Raw genomic sequence first — 16,923 nt, 5'->3', positions numbered from 1 at the left:
TATGGTGGAGAGCCGACGCAGACAGATGAATAATGCCCAGTATGTCAAGGAAAATATATTCCCTAGTGTCATTTCATGCTCCACAGGGGTCTGTTTTCTTGAGTCCAGTGCAAATGCATACTCTCCAGAAAGCCATTTTCTGCTTAATGTGGAAAAGAAGAATAAAGCAATTTTTTATTCCACTTTTATACAATTTTGTCAGGAAAGAAAGGTGGATGAAGAATTACAATCTTCAGAGATGCCATCAAGACATCCCTAAACACAAACCTTATCAACCCCAGTCTGTAATCATGTCAAATTTCCCAAATTAAGCAAGACTGGTTTCTGCTTTGGACACCTCCAAGGAAAACCCATGATACAATAAGAACTAGCATGCACTATTCCTTAAGCAGATCTCTTTTTTTTCTCTGAGTGAACAGTGATGAGATGGATATGGAGAAAGTATGCAAGCCCTCCCTCCTGTTCCCTGGAAGAGGTTCTCCACACCCCCCCCATCCCCCCCTCCCTCCACCCCCAAAACTAAAGCTTGCTGTGACCTATTTTCATACTTTGTATTCCCTGCATTGCCTGCTGGAGAGCAGGCACAGAGCAGCACTGAGAGTTCACGCACCCGCCTGCAAAGAGGGGATGCAATGCAAGAACAAGCTTCAGTATCCCAGTGGCAAACGTGTAGTGTTCAGTTCCTAGCTGAGTCTAAACAAAAGTTCCCTGTGCCATTTGAAATGTCGTAGGGGTTATCCTTCCTTGCTTACAGCTCCTGCTCTGGAGGACCACAGGTCTCCCCTAGGTTTTGCGTGATACCTGCCAGGCCTCTGTGGTTGCCGGGGGTACTCTAGGGCATCTCAAATGGCAATAGGCAGCTATAATTAGGCAACTTAATCAAGTCCTAGTTCCTAGGGCTGCTTTGCCAAATATCTAATTTTAGCTGTCAATGATGCAATGAGTGGACATTTCAGATGCTGCAGAAAATGAGAATTGTCACCATATGACCCACTAGATCTGCCAACCCCAATGAAGTGCTCAGCAAACTGTGAAAAATTCAAAGACCAGCACCTGTAAATGGGAGCGTACACCCAAAAATGACCTTATTTTTGGCTAGTCGCTTTGCTTCCATTGGATTTTATGCATCAGAGGGGAGAGTGCTGTGCAGTAGTAACAGCAAATGAACCCAAGGAGAAAAAAAATTAATAAGCCTGCCTGAGATTAATTAGTGTAGGCATTAACACCATTGAATATTTTGATGAATCCTTAAAAGGCTCCAAATCTCATAAAATGAAAATCTACAAAGGATTTGCTTTCATTACAGGTCAATTTAAACCTAAAATTTTGGAGAAAAACATTCTTTATCTTGGTAGTATTTTATTAAATAAAGTCTATAAATAAAAGTGTAACATAGCAATAATTTTCCTGGAGTACTGCATGATAATAAACTGACTTCCTAGGATGGGTGGGGAGAGCGGTAGTAACACTTCATTTTAACAAGCTGCCTTAATAATACTCTGCTGCGTCACTTCCAGAATGGATAAGTAGCAGTGTTTGGAATATTTCTGAATGCGGTTAGAAAATTCACCTTTCATTTATGTATCTGCTCTTAAATAATATTAATATAAAAATACCAGTATTCCTGCAATTGGTAAAGGACACAAAGGCATAGTCTGTAGGGAATGGCATCTATAAGAATGCTCCCACAGAAAATCCTTGCGCTCTTCTTATTGAAGCAACAGTTAAAATATTTTCATGTTATATTCCATCCCCATATGGTTTTCTTCAGTGTTGTTTTCTCAGTTGATGGAGGGAAATTCCCTAGACACATTTTACATAATTGCTTGTATGGTTGCTGTTGCTTACACTTGTTCTGTCAATTGTGGATAGTTCTTATTTCCCACTATTTTGTTAGAAGTGTTCAGAATGCTTAGAAATGCTGGAATAAAGTATATTTAACACAGCCACCCACTTGCAGAGCTCTACAAAGCTGGAATTCATCCCTCAACTCTTCTGTCAGCACCCAGCTCTGTCTTATGGAAATACCTTTGCTGATTTCTTTTGCTTACTTTAACACTTCTTGTGAATTTATTTTTCTTAACTTTTAGAAATTATTTTAGTGGTTGTGGAAGATATATTTTCACCACTGTTTTTATTTGCAAATTGCTTTTGCCCCCTTTGAGTCAATGTGGGCTGTTGAAAGCAGCCCAGGCTCTAGAGCCAGGAATTGTGAGGTTCCCCTGCACTTCAGTTGATGATGATTTTCAGATTAATTAATGAAACGATTCTGTAGCATCCCACAAGTATTGGCAGTTATCCTCAGTATTTCAGTGGGGGAACATTTCCTTTATAGCTTAGGAAAACTGATGTACAGTGAAATTAAATGAGAAAGATTACTGAGACTGGCACTCATGTTTCATATTAACCACCACCTCGCTAAATGTACCAGAAGGTATTACCCTTTTTTTTTCTGTAGCATTTTCCTGCATAGTAGAATGGTTTGTTAATACCTGCCATTAGCCATCCTGATGTTTTGAAACTGGTATCAGTTCTGGGACAGCATTAAACCTGTGTGCGTAGAGACAGTTGGCTGAGGTAGGGATGAAGGTGGGCCCCCCACATGGATCTCCCTGCAACATCTGGGATATTTTTTCCCCAACATGTTTGATCTCTCACTTTGAAAGTTGAAGTGCTAAGTCAAATGAAATCTGACCTGGTCAAGAAGTGCTTTTTCAACAGACTTCCAGAAGAGGCCTCCACAAATTTGATCTATGAATTAGAGAAGTTACATAGGTTTTTGGTTTTGGTTGTTTGTTTGTTTGTTTTTTTAATTCCAGAAGAGTTTGCTGATGGACGTCTTAGAGGTGACATGAGGGTGGATGCTTCTGAAGCCTATGCTCTGCAAAGACCTAGTCAATACATTAATCTTTAAAAACCCAAGTATCCTGTCTTGTAATAAAATAAGATGACAAATCTTGTAAGGCAAGTTGTTGTATTTGGGCTTTCTTCATTTACTGAAAAATGACTTGGGAAAAACTACCTGAAAGTCAAACCCAAAGCAATAGATTGTGCCTGGAAGAAATCATGAGGTTCATTATGTATACAATGATGTGGCAAAGGAGGAGAGCTGAATTTTTAGTAGCGCTGGATGAAAATTAAAATAAGCCTGGGTAAGTAATATGTTGCAAAGTGATAGTCTAGTATGTTTGAAACTCATTTGAATTCAGCACTGATGATAAGTGAGATCTTAACAGAATATTTTAGAGTGGCTTTTCAAGTCTGTAAGCTGTAGGACAGAAAGATTTTTATTTGATACCTGCATAAAACAAACAAAAGAAGTTTTTTGCTTTCTTTTTATAGGATGAATTTAGAATACTTGTCCATTTTTATATGTTCCCATAATAACCCTTCACTGGGGAAATAGTCTGTCAATTATTCCTGTTTTTCATTTCAGATTTTTACATTCTGCTTTTAACACAAAGAAGGTGAGAAGTAAAACTAATTTCCCAAGTGATTTTGTTTTCTTCATAATGAGAAATGTAATCTGTAATGTTTCAGATGATGTAGAAATCAGCTACAGATTTAAATGGCAAATTTCTACTTTACCTTAATATGACAGCTCATTCCAGCTGAAGAGCCACCTTTCCCTGCATATGTGGAAATCCTGCCATCAGTCATGTAAGCAGGAGGTGCCGTAGTTGGGAGGGCTGTGGTTTTTTTTATTTGGTTTTGCATTTTAAACTATTTATAATGCTCCATAGTCATCTATCAGAATTAATTTTAGGGTACAGAGGAGAAGCACTTACTATTTGAGCTCTATTTGCTGTGAATAAATAGCAAGCTGGGAGCGCTACATAAGCCAGCCACCAGCACAACTGTAGTTTCAAATCTAAATAAGCATGTAAAGGGAACAGCTCTGAGAATTTGATGATGAGTCCTGATCTGATGCCGCAGGAAGTTTAGGGCATTTCTACATGTTCCTGACAATAGTTTACCATCCTAAAAATGGGAGCGATCTGACTGAATATCTATTAGACACAGGACATTTTGAAAAAATGAAGAATATTTATTTGGGGAGGGAGAGTTCAGTAAGTACCCTTAGTTTTGCCTGCTGTTCACAAGTACCTGTTCACTAGTAATATCATGACAGAGTAAGAATTTTCACCAGCTTGTTAAATATTATTCTCTAATATAACTCCCTAAATACATGCATTCACATTTTTTCTAGCCTTCATTTTCATGCAAGTAGTCTGAATCGGCCATTTTATGCTTCAGACTTCTTTCCATTTTGGGTATTTTCCCATGATGTTCTTCAAAGGGCAGAGCCGGGGGTGTGCAGGTTTGGCTCAGGTAATCTGGACAGACTTGGAAGTTTCTGCCAGACAAGTGGCAGGAAGAACTCATTTGCTGCTGAAGTGGCTTTGCGTGTTATTCCCTGTGCTTGGACTCCCCAGTTCACTTGAAAAGTCTGAGGGTTGCGAAGACGATTGTGGCTGAATCTCAAAATATTACCTCAAAGATAGCCTGATTATCTGGTGAGAAATTACCTTGTAGCTGCTGTGGTGTTTCATTTTCATAAATTCCGAGCCTGGGGCCCCAGCGCATACAGCAAGCCCCTCTGAGGCCAGGCTGCCTCTGAACCGGCAAAGAGCAAGAAAGGCCATGCTGGCCACAAGCGAGTTATGGGCTGGCACAAGAGACAGCAAGCACGCAGACAGAAAAAGATAGAGTGGTGCAAAGAAACCATGCAATGGTGTTGGTCAGGGGTATAGGCAGCTGGTGGTGTGAGAATAATGTAAGATTTTGCTCAGGCAGAGGTCTGTCTGATCCAGTTATTGCTTTTCACCAGTGGCAACACAGATGACTTAAGACATGGTATGGGAGCAGGGCAACCTCGCAGTCCTGGACACCGCTGCTCTCCCAGCCTCCAAGAGCTTGCGGCTGGGGTGCTTTCTGAGCCAGAATTGTTGTGTTTTTTTTTTTAAATACCAACATTTTTGGAGGCATCGCAGCAATTCTAAGGAAAGATGGGAAGAACAATTGTCCTCAATGATTTTTATGGAGAACTCCTCCCTTAGGCGGTTCCTGTGAGGGGCAGCCTAAGGGAAATGTATTTTTAACAATTTAATACATGGTTAGTGGGGACAAAATTAAAATTGCAAGTAGGAGCTGGTTTACTGGTACAAAACGAGAAAGAATACATAATTGTTGCATGTGAGAGTGAGGGTTTCCTTAGAAAGATAGATTGCTGTTTCGTGGAAATGAAATTATTCACTTGCCTGTATTGAGGTCACAGAATCAAAGGTTGGTCAGGGTTGGAAGGCACCTCTGGAGATCATCTAGTCCAACCCCCTGCTGAAGCAGGTTCACCTACAGCAGGTTGCACTGTCATGTCCAGGCAGGTTTTGAATGTCTCCAGAGGAGACTCCAGAACCTCTCCAGGCAGCCTGCGCCAGGGCTCTGTCACCCTCAAAGTAGAGAAGCTTCTCCTCATATTCAGCTGGAACTTCCCGTGTTGCAGTTTGTGCCCGTTGCCCCCGGTCCTGTTGCTGGGCACCACTGGAAGGAGCCCGGCCCCGTCCTCCTGCCACCCACCCTTAAGGTGTTGGTACGCACGGGTGAGACCCCCCTCGGCCTCCTCCAGCTCCACAGCCCCAGCTCTGCCAGCCTCTCCTCACCAGGGAGGTGCTCCAGGCCCCTCACCAGCTCCGCAGCCCCCGCTGGGCCCTCCCCAGCAGCTCCCCGTCTCCCGTGACTGGGGAGCCCAGCGCTGGGCCCAGCACTCCCGATGGGCCTCACCAGCCCGAGCAGAGGGGCAGGATCAGCTCCCCGCACCCGCTGGCCACGCTGCCCCTAACGCGCCCCAGGGTCCCACCCGCCTTCTCGGCCACAGGGCCACCGCTGGCCCGCGGGCAACCGGCTGTCCCCCAGCACCGCCCGGCCCTTCCCTGCAGAGCTGCCCCCCAGCAGCCCCCCCCCCAGCCTGTGCTGGTGCAGGGGCTGTCCCTCCCCAGGGCAGGACCCCGTGCTCGGTGTGAAATACCTCTTTCCTGTAGTGTTTGAGGTGAGACACTGCCTGAAGCAGTAATGGCTGCAATAGCCCTTTAGTTGTATGGAAGCTAAAGTCAAGCTGCCCATGGGATGAAGGGTTAGGAACTGGATAGATAAGATGGTAGAAGGACTTCAGTGCCTTCAGAGGTTTTATATCAGCTGGTGCCAACTCACTTGATACCTCTCATCTGAACAAACAATTGAACTGTAAATACTTTTGTAGTCTCCCAGTGAAATATTCCATTAGTCATCAGTAACTCGAGTGTATATAGAACTGCCTTCATGATCAAGTGTAACAAATAGCTTGAAACGTGAGGAGAAACATTTCTTAAAAAGTATTTTAGGATTTTTTTTTTTAAAAGACATGCTTATTCCTATGATATTTTTCTGAATAAATTTGAAATACAGCAAAGTCTTTGGTTTTAGGACAAAAAGTTAGGTTTAGTTTTGTTAAAGTATGTAAAATTGTTAAAGTATGAAGACTACCAGTATGTATAGAGCATTGTCAGATCAAGTAAACATTTTCCATCACTTCTGTTATCTTCCTTCTCTTTCATATTGGGGTAATAAAATGTTCAATGAGGTAGACAACTGCCCCTGCTGGTAGGTATGTGAAAGAAAAGGATTTTTTTTTTTATTTAAATGTGAGGGAAATAACTAAATAAAATTTGCAATTAAAATAAGATATAAAATAAATAATACACAAAGTGTACATTAATTACAGACTATAGTTACTCTGTACGGGCCAAATTTTGGCTAAATCACATTGCAAAACAGGCCCTATATTCTGATCACAATTTTGGTCCTTGGCAGATCATAATCTTTCTTTCCTAGCAGGTCACCAACCAATTCCCTATTTCCATCAGTTCCAAAATGTTTACTGTGTAGTGGTCTATCAGTTAGCTCTCTTCTCATTTTGAAATGAGTCTTCTCGCATGTCCTGGGGCTTCAGGAGAGAGCAAGGTCATTTCAACCACGATGTCCCAATCCGTGTGTCCTGCAGAGTGGTGGAGAGAAGTTCCTGGCCATGCCTGTGGATATGCAGGAGCACCCAGGCAGGCTTAGGCCAGCCCAGAGGTCAGAGTACAGGCTGTGAATTGGGCCTATGTAGTGATCTTTCCACTAATGCAGTTTTCAGCCTTGGCAGTGTATGACTTCCTTATCCCAGTTATATGTAAATCATAGTATTTTGTAACTACTGACGGTCTGAAGATTTGTCAACCTTTCCACACTTTTGGTCTATTTGCTATCTTCTAGCAAATAAGTTCCATGGTGTATTTATGCATGCTGGGAAGAAACATTTAATTAACATCTTGGTGGGTTTAAAACGGTTGCCTGAATTGGCAATTACGTATTTTGGATATCTTGCAGTGGTCTGACTACCATTAAAATGAGAAGAGGATATGTTACCACAGAGTAGAAATCACTATTTTGTCCTTTTCCACAAGCAAAACTGAGGATTTCTTGTGGTAGCTATGTAGTCATGAGCTGTATCTACTCTCTCACTAGAATAATAGCAGGATCATTTATTTTTAGCACAGCGTAGCTAGTGCGTTTTATTTTGAGATACTATTTATAGACTGTTTAATTTTTTTCTGTGAGACGCAGCTTGAATTTACACTTCTGTTGCTCTTTAGCAATAATTAAAATTTGTTTTGTATAATCTTAGCTATATAATCAACTAAAAGAAGTGATGAATTTCTGTAGCTTCTGAAGTTTGCAGATGATTTTTTTTCGGGCTAGTGGCTGGCTGTATGAAATCACTTCAAAGCTTTGGTATGATCCTTAGGTACGGCAAATACAGGATATTTTTAAAAGAAGTTTTTTGGAAAGTAGTAAGAATGTTGACTTTACAGAAATATAGCTTGGGTGAAATTTGTGCTAAAATAAAATTGATTACCTTCTTCCTCTTGAGGAAAGTATTGTATTTTGTATATGTACGAAGGAAAAATGTATCACTCTTGGTGGTCAATTTAAATGACCATTTCTAGGGAACCTATTTGTTAAATTATTTACAGACAAGAGCAACAGGAGTAGTTGTGCAATGTGAAATGAGTCCCTCTGAAAAAAATTGGTCACTTAAGTAGCTAACTAGGAAGGATGATGGAAACTGTGTATTCATTTGGCCAAATACAATTTCTGAATGACTTCTGAAGTCTGTGAATATATTGGTTTAGACTGTGGAATGAGGAGATGGAATTTTACCTCATGAAGCTTCCCCAAAAGGTAAGTTCAAGTTTTCAAATCCAAATCAAAAGGACACACGAATTCCCAATTCCGTATTAATCTGAATGTTAAGAGAATATTTTTTTTTCCAAGGAAATTTTTCTACAATATATATGGCCTTACATTTGAGCAGTGTCTTATCTTTGCATGAGGCAGGAGCCAGTCACTGTCAATCAGCCGTTTTGCACTGTCTTGCTGCTGTGCAAGGCAGCCAGCAGGAATTCAGCAAGATCTGGCTGCTCAGCATCCGATTTGCCCTTGCGTGAGGTAGGCTTGTAGGATTTCAGTGGAGGCTCCAGCTCCTGCTGTCTCTCTCACTCAGCACTTAAAAGGGGGTTGGGAGGGAGAGGGTTTGGAGAGCAATGATCATGAGTTGTGAAATCAGGCAGGGATCTGATGGGAGAGCAGAGGAAGACGGAGGAAGGCTGAGTTTCTCTGTTACAGGATATAAGCATGTTCAGTTCTCCTTGAATTCAAGGTCATACTTGTCCTCTTAAAAAAAGAGTGCACATGGAAATAAATAAAAATAATTGTCTCCTTATATTCAGGTAAAAATAGTAATTTTCCTTGTATATAATAATTTGAAGCAGTTCTTCTGCTTTCGATGGAGTAGCTTTATATTAATACATCAGAGTTTAGAATTTGACCCTAGCAGTATAATGAAATGATCTTCCTATTGAAGCATGGCAAACATCACTGCCTGGAGATTCCTGACTTTCAGTGCGAAGGAAATTGGGCTGATGCTGTGCCTGCGGTGAGAGGGATGCTGGTCTGGCTGACCCAATACTGATTCAGTCTTTTCAACTTCAGCTTCTGTGATACCTTGAAATCTCTGCAGAGTTTCCAGCCTTTGTTTCCTGTTAGTAATCCTTAGGACAGCTGTTGTTATGTGCCAACTTAAGGGATAAGAAACCAAATCTAACTTCCAGGGTCTTACCTTTTCTGCGCTCCACAAAAATTGCAGTCGTCATCCTGCAGAAAGGCATGCATGCAGAGTCATTATTTCCTTACTTGAAAGGTGAACTACATACTACTGCCTGATGGAGCTTTTTTTTTTTTTTTTTACTTTTCAGTTCACATGCACAGCTTTGGTTTTGATCCGTTTGACAAGTTGAAGCTCAGCCTGGGTGGTGGTGTTTATTGCAGATTTGACTAGAACAGAGTACTTATGACTGACAATATTCTCATATTACATACATATTCAAACTTTTTACCTGACTCAGGTGCTTATTTCTTTTATAGCCCTTCTGGCCTGCCATCACAAGTAATGGTAATTTCATGTATTTCTTTTCTACATAATTCAAGTAATCCTCCGTTGCTGCACAAATGTCAACACTTATTGATGAAAGAGACTTGTGGTAAAGTAACTTAAAATGTAATCAGAAAGGGGCTTTCTGTGGAAACAGTCATGGCTGTAGCATTATACCTACCCAGTGGTCCAATTACTTTGTCCATGAGTGAAATACACTCTGAAAAAAGAAGTGGCAGTTAATATACACAGCCGATGTTTGAAGACTGATATAGTCTTGGACCCATCTCAGATTTATTAAATGTGTAGATAGTGCTATGGATGTAAAAGGAGTTTGATAGATAGAGGCATCCATATTTTCAAAACTGATAAGCAAATTTAATCCTCAGTGCTTAACAAGAGGCAGTTCAGAATGGGTCAATTTTCTAAAAGTGCCCAGATACAAAACATTGAGGATTTGGTCTCTTTTGTTGATTTCTAATTGAACATTTCTCTGTAATGGAGGAAGAACCAAAAAATGTCATTTTTTTATGTTCTAATAAAGTTCTTGGTCTCAGAAGTTTCCACATTATACTGTGATGTCAAAAATAAATGGAAACTATCAGCTGAGGGTGAAGTAAAACAGACCACAAAGTTGCGCAATAGGGCTGTATGTTTTTGCTGGGCATGTATTGGTGGTATGGAAAAGAGTAATCTAGTAACAGTTGCCACCCTGACTCAGGTATCCTGTCCATATGCTGAGATAAATGAACATGAAAATATTTCAGATGCTGATATTTATAATACAATACTGTTATGCTCTGCTTTTCACACTGTCCCTTGGTTTTTATAGTTCAGCATAATGAAAACACCAGCAAAACAGTATGTGTTGCCCGTCCAGTGCGAAAACACAGTTGACACCTTAGTCAAACACCTTACAAAGGAAAATTGGCCCTGAAGGTTTAGCAAGAATCTCAGAGGATGTCGCTGCTAATTTACACAAGGCAAAACAGCAAGAAAATGTCTTCCTCGGGGAAGATGTCCCAGTGTAGTCCCAAGACAACAATGGAGAATATGTTGTCTTTGAAAAACAGATGCTATGCAGGGAAGATGAAAGACAACTGGGTAAGCTGACGAGACTGAAAGATTATGCAACCATACATTGCTGCAAGACGGAAGTCAAATGCATTTACTTTTTCTTGTTAATGGAAAAAACTTTTCAGTAAACAAGAAAGTCACGGAAAAGGGTAAAAAGCATAGGTTTCTTTCTCAGTGATTCTATGTGTTAGGCAGAGCAGACTATTCCACTGCTTGCACTGGCACAAAGAAGGACAGCAAGGGCAGTCCAGTCACAGAAGATTGCTGATTTGTGCAGGGTTGCAAAAATAATGGCAAGTCTGAAACTGAGCTGGAATTTGTGTGGCTTGAATTCATCTCTAGTTTCAGTCAACAGGGACTGTGCCCTTCACAGCATCATTCAGTGGCTAAGCCTGCGGTGATTCCAAGTTGGTGTTATTTTCTTCTCCCTGTCATTTTAGGATTTTGCAACCATAGTTGTGCTTTGTGCTAATATTCATTAACCCCCCTCTCGGATAATAGGAGTTCTCAAAAAGTGAAGCCTGTTATACATTTAGACACATTTGAAGTATTGATTAACACACTTGTGTACTCTAGGAAGTCTGTTGCATTGAAAACTTACTGCAGGCTGTGTAATCTACTTTCTGAGTGAGTGAGAGAAGTAATGGCTCTTTCCATCCTCTGCCTCCATCCTCTGCCTTTGTTATTTAACAGACATCTTAAATTTCTCTTAAGGTAAGACTGATGACTGCCCTTAGACCTGGAAGTGTTCAGGATCATGCAAAAGGCTAGCATGAAGAAACAGTTGGGAAAATTTGGTACATTTTTACTCCTAGCGCTCTGACTTTTCAGTTCAACGTAGACTAAAATTGAGTCAAAACCACTGCAGATCTGTCTCTTTCCAAAACAGCTCCTTGCCAACATCTCCATTTGAACCATTAAGCGTTGGCTCTGTGTTTCTTCCTGATTGCTATCATGTTAGCTTGGAGAATTAAACACTCTTCTCCACTCTATTCCACAAACTGCTCCTTCAGAACTGCCCCTGGAAAATTTTGCCTAAGACTGTCCTTCCTCTCACTCTAATAGGAAAGTAGCTATCTTACGTTTTTATCCTTCAACATGCAACCTCTGTAATTTCTTTACAAAACTAGAATCCTTCCCCATAGTGAGTTTGTGGAATTATATCACGACACATAAGTTCTTCACAGTATGCTAACAAAACCAAGATAAAGTATGACAACCTGGCATGTTTGGGAATGTTCATTTTTTTATGAAATATTAGAGGCAGCTGTTAATTTCTTTTCAACAAGTCCTAGCAGGAAGTGTCCGGTGTATTAGCTACTCCTTGTTGCTGTTGGGTAGGGAATGGATGCATTTCAGATCCACCTAAATGCTTGAGGTAGTTGTCATTCTCTTGGTCCCCCCCAGTATGATAATTCTCACACTAAAAGCATCAAGGTGCTGTACTGTTTCTGTCTTCACATATTTCTGTCCTAAATGCTGCCAGCATGTGTGTAATGTTACCTGATGCTATGTGAAGGTGCTATATAACAAACAGAAGTGATTGCCTCCTTGTAATTCTCTCTGAAATACTGTTTTGTATCCTGCTTATTGTGGCAATGAGAGAAAGCTGGCTGTTTTAACCTCTCACTGAGAAGAGATAAAACTGCACCCAGGTTTGAGGGTTGCTCCTGCTGTCACCTGAAGCAGCTGTATCTCCAGCAGAGTTTACCTCTGTGGGTATCTAGGAAATGCTTTGCACTGTGCCGGTGCTCTTTCAAAGAAAATATTGAAAGAACTTACTGATCTCCAGCCATATGTGCAATACTTTTTGCCATTACTATACTGATTAGAAATGTGTTGGGAAGTCAGGTGGGCTTTGACATATAGGTGTGAAAGGGGATAAATCAGCCAAATTATATGCCAGTGATTGAAGACATGCAGTTGCCCAGATTCTACACAGATGTACCCTGGAGAAGTGTCCAGATGCTTTTTGAAAATCCCACTGAACCATTGTGTTTCTGTTTAGGAAATGAAAGACCCTTATGATTCAGCCACCAAATACACACAATTTCTCTTAGCTGGCTTAATGTTACATTAGTTTACAAATGAAGTAACACCTTTCCATTCAGGTAAACTAAAAATTTTGGTTAGTTTACCAAAGATAAGTTACTAAAGTAAACAATTATAGTTACTAGTTTTGATAACTGTAGTCCCTCAGATTTCTTGGTTTCAAGGCTGTTTTAATTACCAGGTCTTGATTTTGTGTGTGATGGAGACTGTGAGCACTCCTTGCAGCGAATTCCACTTAATGCAAAACCAAAGGACTGCCGTAGCTGTAACTCCGCGTAGATAAAGCCTTGCCCAATACAAGATGTATGGCACCATTGTTTGTGCTGATACTGACTGTTGTGGTATGTGTTCTAGCAGTGACATCACACCTGACCTCACTGTTAAGCTCAGCTTTCTCTAATTTATGCACAAGGAAGTTGCCTAAACCAAAAGCAAATGTAAGTCAGTTCTGTCTAGTCAGTATCCAGAACCATGAAAAGCAAAAAGAACATGCACCAGTTGTTCTCTGAGACAGGCAGGATTTCTGGAGCTCTTTCCTAGTCAGCCTAGCTATCTTTCTGGTATAATGTGGCCTCAAAATGCAAGGCAAAAAGCAGACCTTGGGCTTCTGATGTCTGAATACAAGTGTTTCTCCTTAATATCACACAATACATGAAAGGAAGCATCAGGAAGGAAATATACCCTGTAGCATCATTCTCAAGGGAAGGTATACTTCCACAAAATGAAAATAAATGAGTTGGTATTATGATAGTCTAATACTGATGTTATGTACAACAGATGCATTTTTTAGCTAAAGGTTTAATCCCTTCAGGCCCATTAAGCAAGGGGAAAAGTTTAGAAGGGATGCTGTTGAAAGAAGACATTAATGTACCTTTCAAAGAAAGTAGTTGGAGCACAAATCACAGGAGAAATACAGTACAAAATAGTGAATGAAATATTTATACTTTCCACTGAAGCTGAGTTTATGCACTTGAGGGAGAAGCCCTGTTGAGATGGGTCTTCCCCTTTGTTCTGTATCTATTTTTCCAATTGCTCAGACACAGCTGTTGGTTTCACGATCACTCTAAGGTTGATTAGATTAGAAATCATAGACCTGCCTGCTCAGCATGGCTGGTGACACACAGAAAGTTTGGATGTATTCTAAGCATGTAGTTTGGGTAAAAGAGATTTATTTTCCTGTGCTTCAAGACATATATTGGTTCTTCAGAATTCAGCGGGATTGGATCAACTTTCCTGTCATATTCTAAACAGAGCAAGTTAATACGCAATATAATGTTTGTATATGTTCCTGTGAAATCTCGCTTAAGGGCCAAATACGCACACAGAATAACTTGGTGTAGGTTCACTGATTTATCCAAGTCCCACGACTCTCACATTTATGTACCATTACTTTTAATTATATTTGTTCAACATGAAGCAAAAGTGCATATCAAAAAAACCCTCTGAAAGCTTTTTGGGGAAGATTTTCCAAAGCCAACAGAGGAGGAATGTGCCTGGCTTGAGAGTAAATTGGACTTTGCGCCTTTTAGAACGCTCTCTCTCTTTGGACTTTGACACTGAGATTGCTTATACAGGACCATTCTCCTTTTAAAACAATTATTTACGGTTACTAGAAAACATTATTTATTTTCAGATAGCTTCTAAAAGAAGAGCAAGATTCAAAAGTAATTTTGTGCCTTGCATTCTGCAAAAGGTTTCTCATGTTTTCCTCACACAGCTCATTTCTTCCTAGAGGGTCTTTCCTGAATGCCACCCTCCTATTCAGTCTCATTGATATTAGCTACTGGCATTCAGCTACCTACATCCATTGCCACAACTACAGCAGTTGCCTAAATGGGAAAAGTGAAGAATGGGTGTTGGTTTGGTTTGGGTTTGGGGTTTTTTTGTTGGTTTGGTTTGGTTTTTTAACCTTCAATTACTGCAATTTTTAGATTTGATATATGATATAAAGAGAAAAATGATCTTGGCAAGGTGAGCCTCTTGTGTTTCATTTTCCTGAACTGTTGTTAAGATCATGGTTTTATGATCTGATATACCACCTTCATCTGCCTTTTTCACAGCTTTTCATTAAAAAACAGAGATCTCTTGGGCATTCGCATTAGCTCTTTCATGCAGAACAGTTAATACTCTTGGCGTTTCGCGTGGGAGTGGCTTTTATTTTCCAGTTCTTTTAGATTTATTTTAATGAAAAGATTTAGATTTGTTTTAGATTTTTCGATAAATCTGAAGGTGTAGAAGTGCAAAATGTATTTCATAATCCCTGAATTGACTAAGCATCTAAACTAATTGTCCTTAAATAGTTTTACAAGGAATAGCAGTAACATGCTTCGTGCATGCCTATTTCTTAAGTATAGATAACTATACAAGACTAAGCTGGACTGGACATTAGAGAAGATAATTTGCACAGAAAGTCTTAAAATTGTAGCCCTCAGGAATGGTTTGGAAACATTTTTATTTGTAGTGTCAAACTAAGAGCATATGTAACAGTGAAAACCATTCCTTGTGAACTGTCAAATCTAATCTTTCTTTGTTTTGCTGCATTAATGAGTAATTGATATATAAAGAAAGGAAATTTAGTATTTCCCCTTGAAAAGATCTTCTGCTCACTATTTCAATAATATTTAATGCATTTTCTTCCTCAAAATGTGTTAAAGATGCTAATTTATTTAATCCACCCAACATTTCACTGAGACTGGTAGTTATATACCACTTTTTCTGCCAGAGAGGGAGAAGAGGGCGGGTGAGTTAGGTTGGTTCATTAACTTTTTTGTCGACAGGAAAAAGGGGCACAGTTGGATCCCATTTTAGAACTAAGGGTTTCATGATTTTCGGTCTTCTGTTTACAGAACTGCATTGTGCTGCTCTGACTTGAAGTAAGTATTCCCTGGCTTAGGGGGCCGAGGTGCTGTAGATGTAATCAAGATGTCCAAGTCTGCCGATCTCCAGTAGGCACACTGGTTAGCTGTTACATGAAGTTTCCTGAAAATCATTTGGTGGTGTCCAAATGGATCTCACAGTCATGGTTCCATTGCCTACTGGTTAATTTACGACATTGAATTTTCTCCATAATTTTAAATCAAAATGCCATAAGATACTGAGCTTTGGTATTTCTTTTACTGTATTTAATGGAAAGGTGCTTTGAGACATTTGCAAACGATGCATTGTAAGGACAAGGTAGCATTTTTCTTGTTTACTTCTCAGAACTTTTTCTTTTCTGATATTAAGGATGCTTTTTCAGGGTGGAACACAGGGAATTTATTGTTAACAATAGCACCTGTTAACAAAAGAGGGACTTGATTAATTTCCCACTCATGGTGCTGAGAATGTTCCCCTTTGTTGTCATTTTCTCAGGGTTATTATTCATTACCCTTATTCATTCTGCTTTGATAGAGGTAAATAGCTTTTAATTCCCCCTGCCCCAAAACCTTCTTTAAGTTTCCTTTGACAGCTTGTTGTAATTATGCCCCTCATTGAAGACACAGTCATTATTCTCTGTTGCCCTGAACAAGATTATTTAAGGCTCAGTTTGGATTTACTCTGTGCATGTATGTTAAATGTATTTCCCTAAAAATTAGAAAATAGCAATATAGGGGTGTTGTGAGACAGTGGTAAATGTGATACTGATGACAGCTTGTATGTAGTTGGAGGTATTTCAGTGAACATGAGCAATGCCCTTGTTGTTACATTACAGAAAAAAAAAAAAAAGGAAAAAAAAAAGAATGCCAAAAGGATACAAGCAAAACTATCCAAGCTTGCTGTAAAACCTGTAATTGAGTAATTGTTACATACAGTTTACTGTTGAGCTGTCACTGTGTCCTCAGCTTTAATAAAATATGAGCCAATTTTTTTTTTTTTCCTGTATCAGTAGTCGTCTTCTGGAAGGTATCCGATGGCATTCTGAATGTTATTCATAATGTTATAATATTGCAATGAGACATTTTTACACCCTCATTTTCTCCACTTCAGCTCCCCAGACATAACTTACTTGCCAAAATTAACAAGTTCTTGGGAGTGTCAAGATTCTTGCTTTGCCACAGGCCTTATTGTTACTGAGACATCCCAGTGCTGAGGCACTTAACTAATAGCTCAGACCATTCCTGAAAGGCAAGGAAAGAGGGCACTGGTTCTTCATTTCATGTCTTCTCTCCTTTCTCTTACAAAAGGATGCTGCTTGGTAAGGCTCTGTTCCTAATTGCAAAGGCTGTTAATTCTCTGACAGACCAGACAGCAGGGGTAGTTCCAGAAACATACCTTTGCCCTTAAATGAACTTGAATTCACTTCAGTA

At 39.9% G+C, this 16,923-nt stretch overlaps 1 protein-coding gene across 2 annotated transcripts in view; it reads left to right on the top strand.

The window, feature by feature from the left end:
• Window positions 1–16,923, top strand: part of LOC308063196 (uncharacterized protein) — a 251,665-nt gene extending 234,742 nt beyond the window's left edge. For both annotated transcript variants that reach the window (XM_080385830.1, XM_080385829.1), the window contains one exon: window positions 1–16,923. This exon is cut by the window's left edge. The gene's annotated coding sequence lies outside the window, so the exon portion shown is untranslated.

This window comes from Falco punctatus (assembly GCF_963210335.1).
Source record: "Falco punctatus genome assembly, chromosome: 4".
In the NCBI taxonomy this organism is placed as follows: domain Eukaryota; kingdom Metazoa; phylum Chordata; class Aves; order Falconiformes; family Falconidae; genus Falco; species Falco punctatus.
The sequence above is the reverse complement of the archived record's forward strand: the minus strand, read 5'-3'. Positions and strand labels throughout refer to the sequence as shown.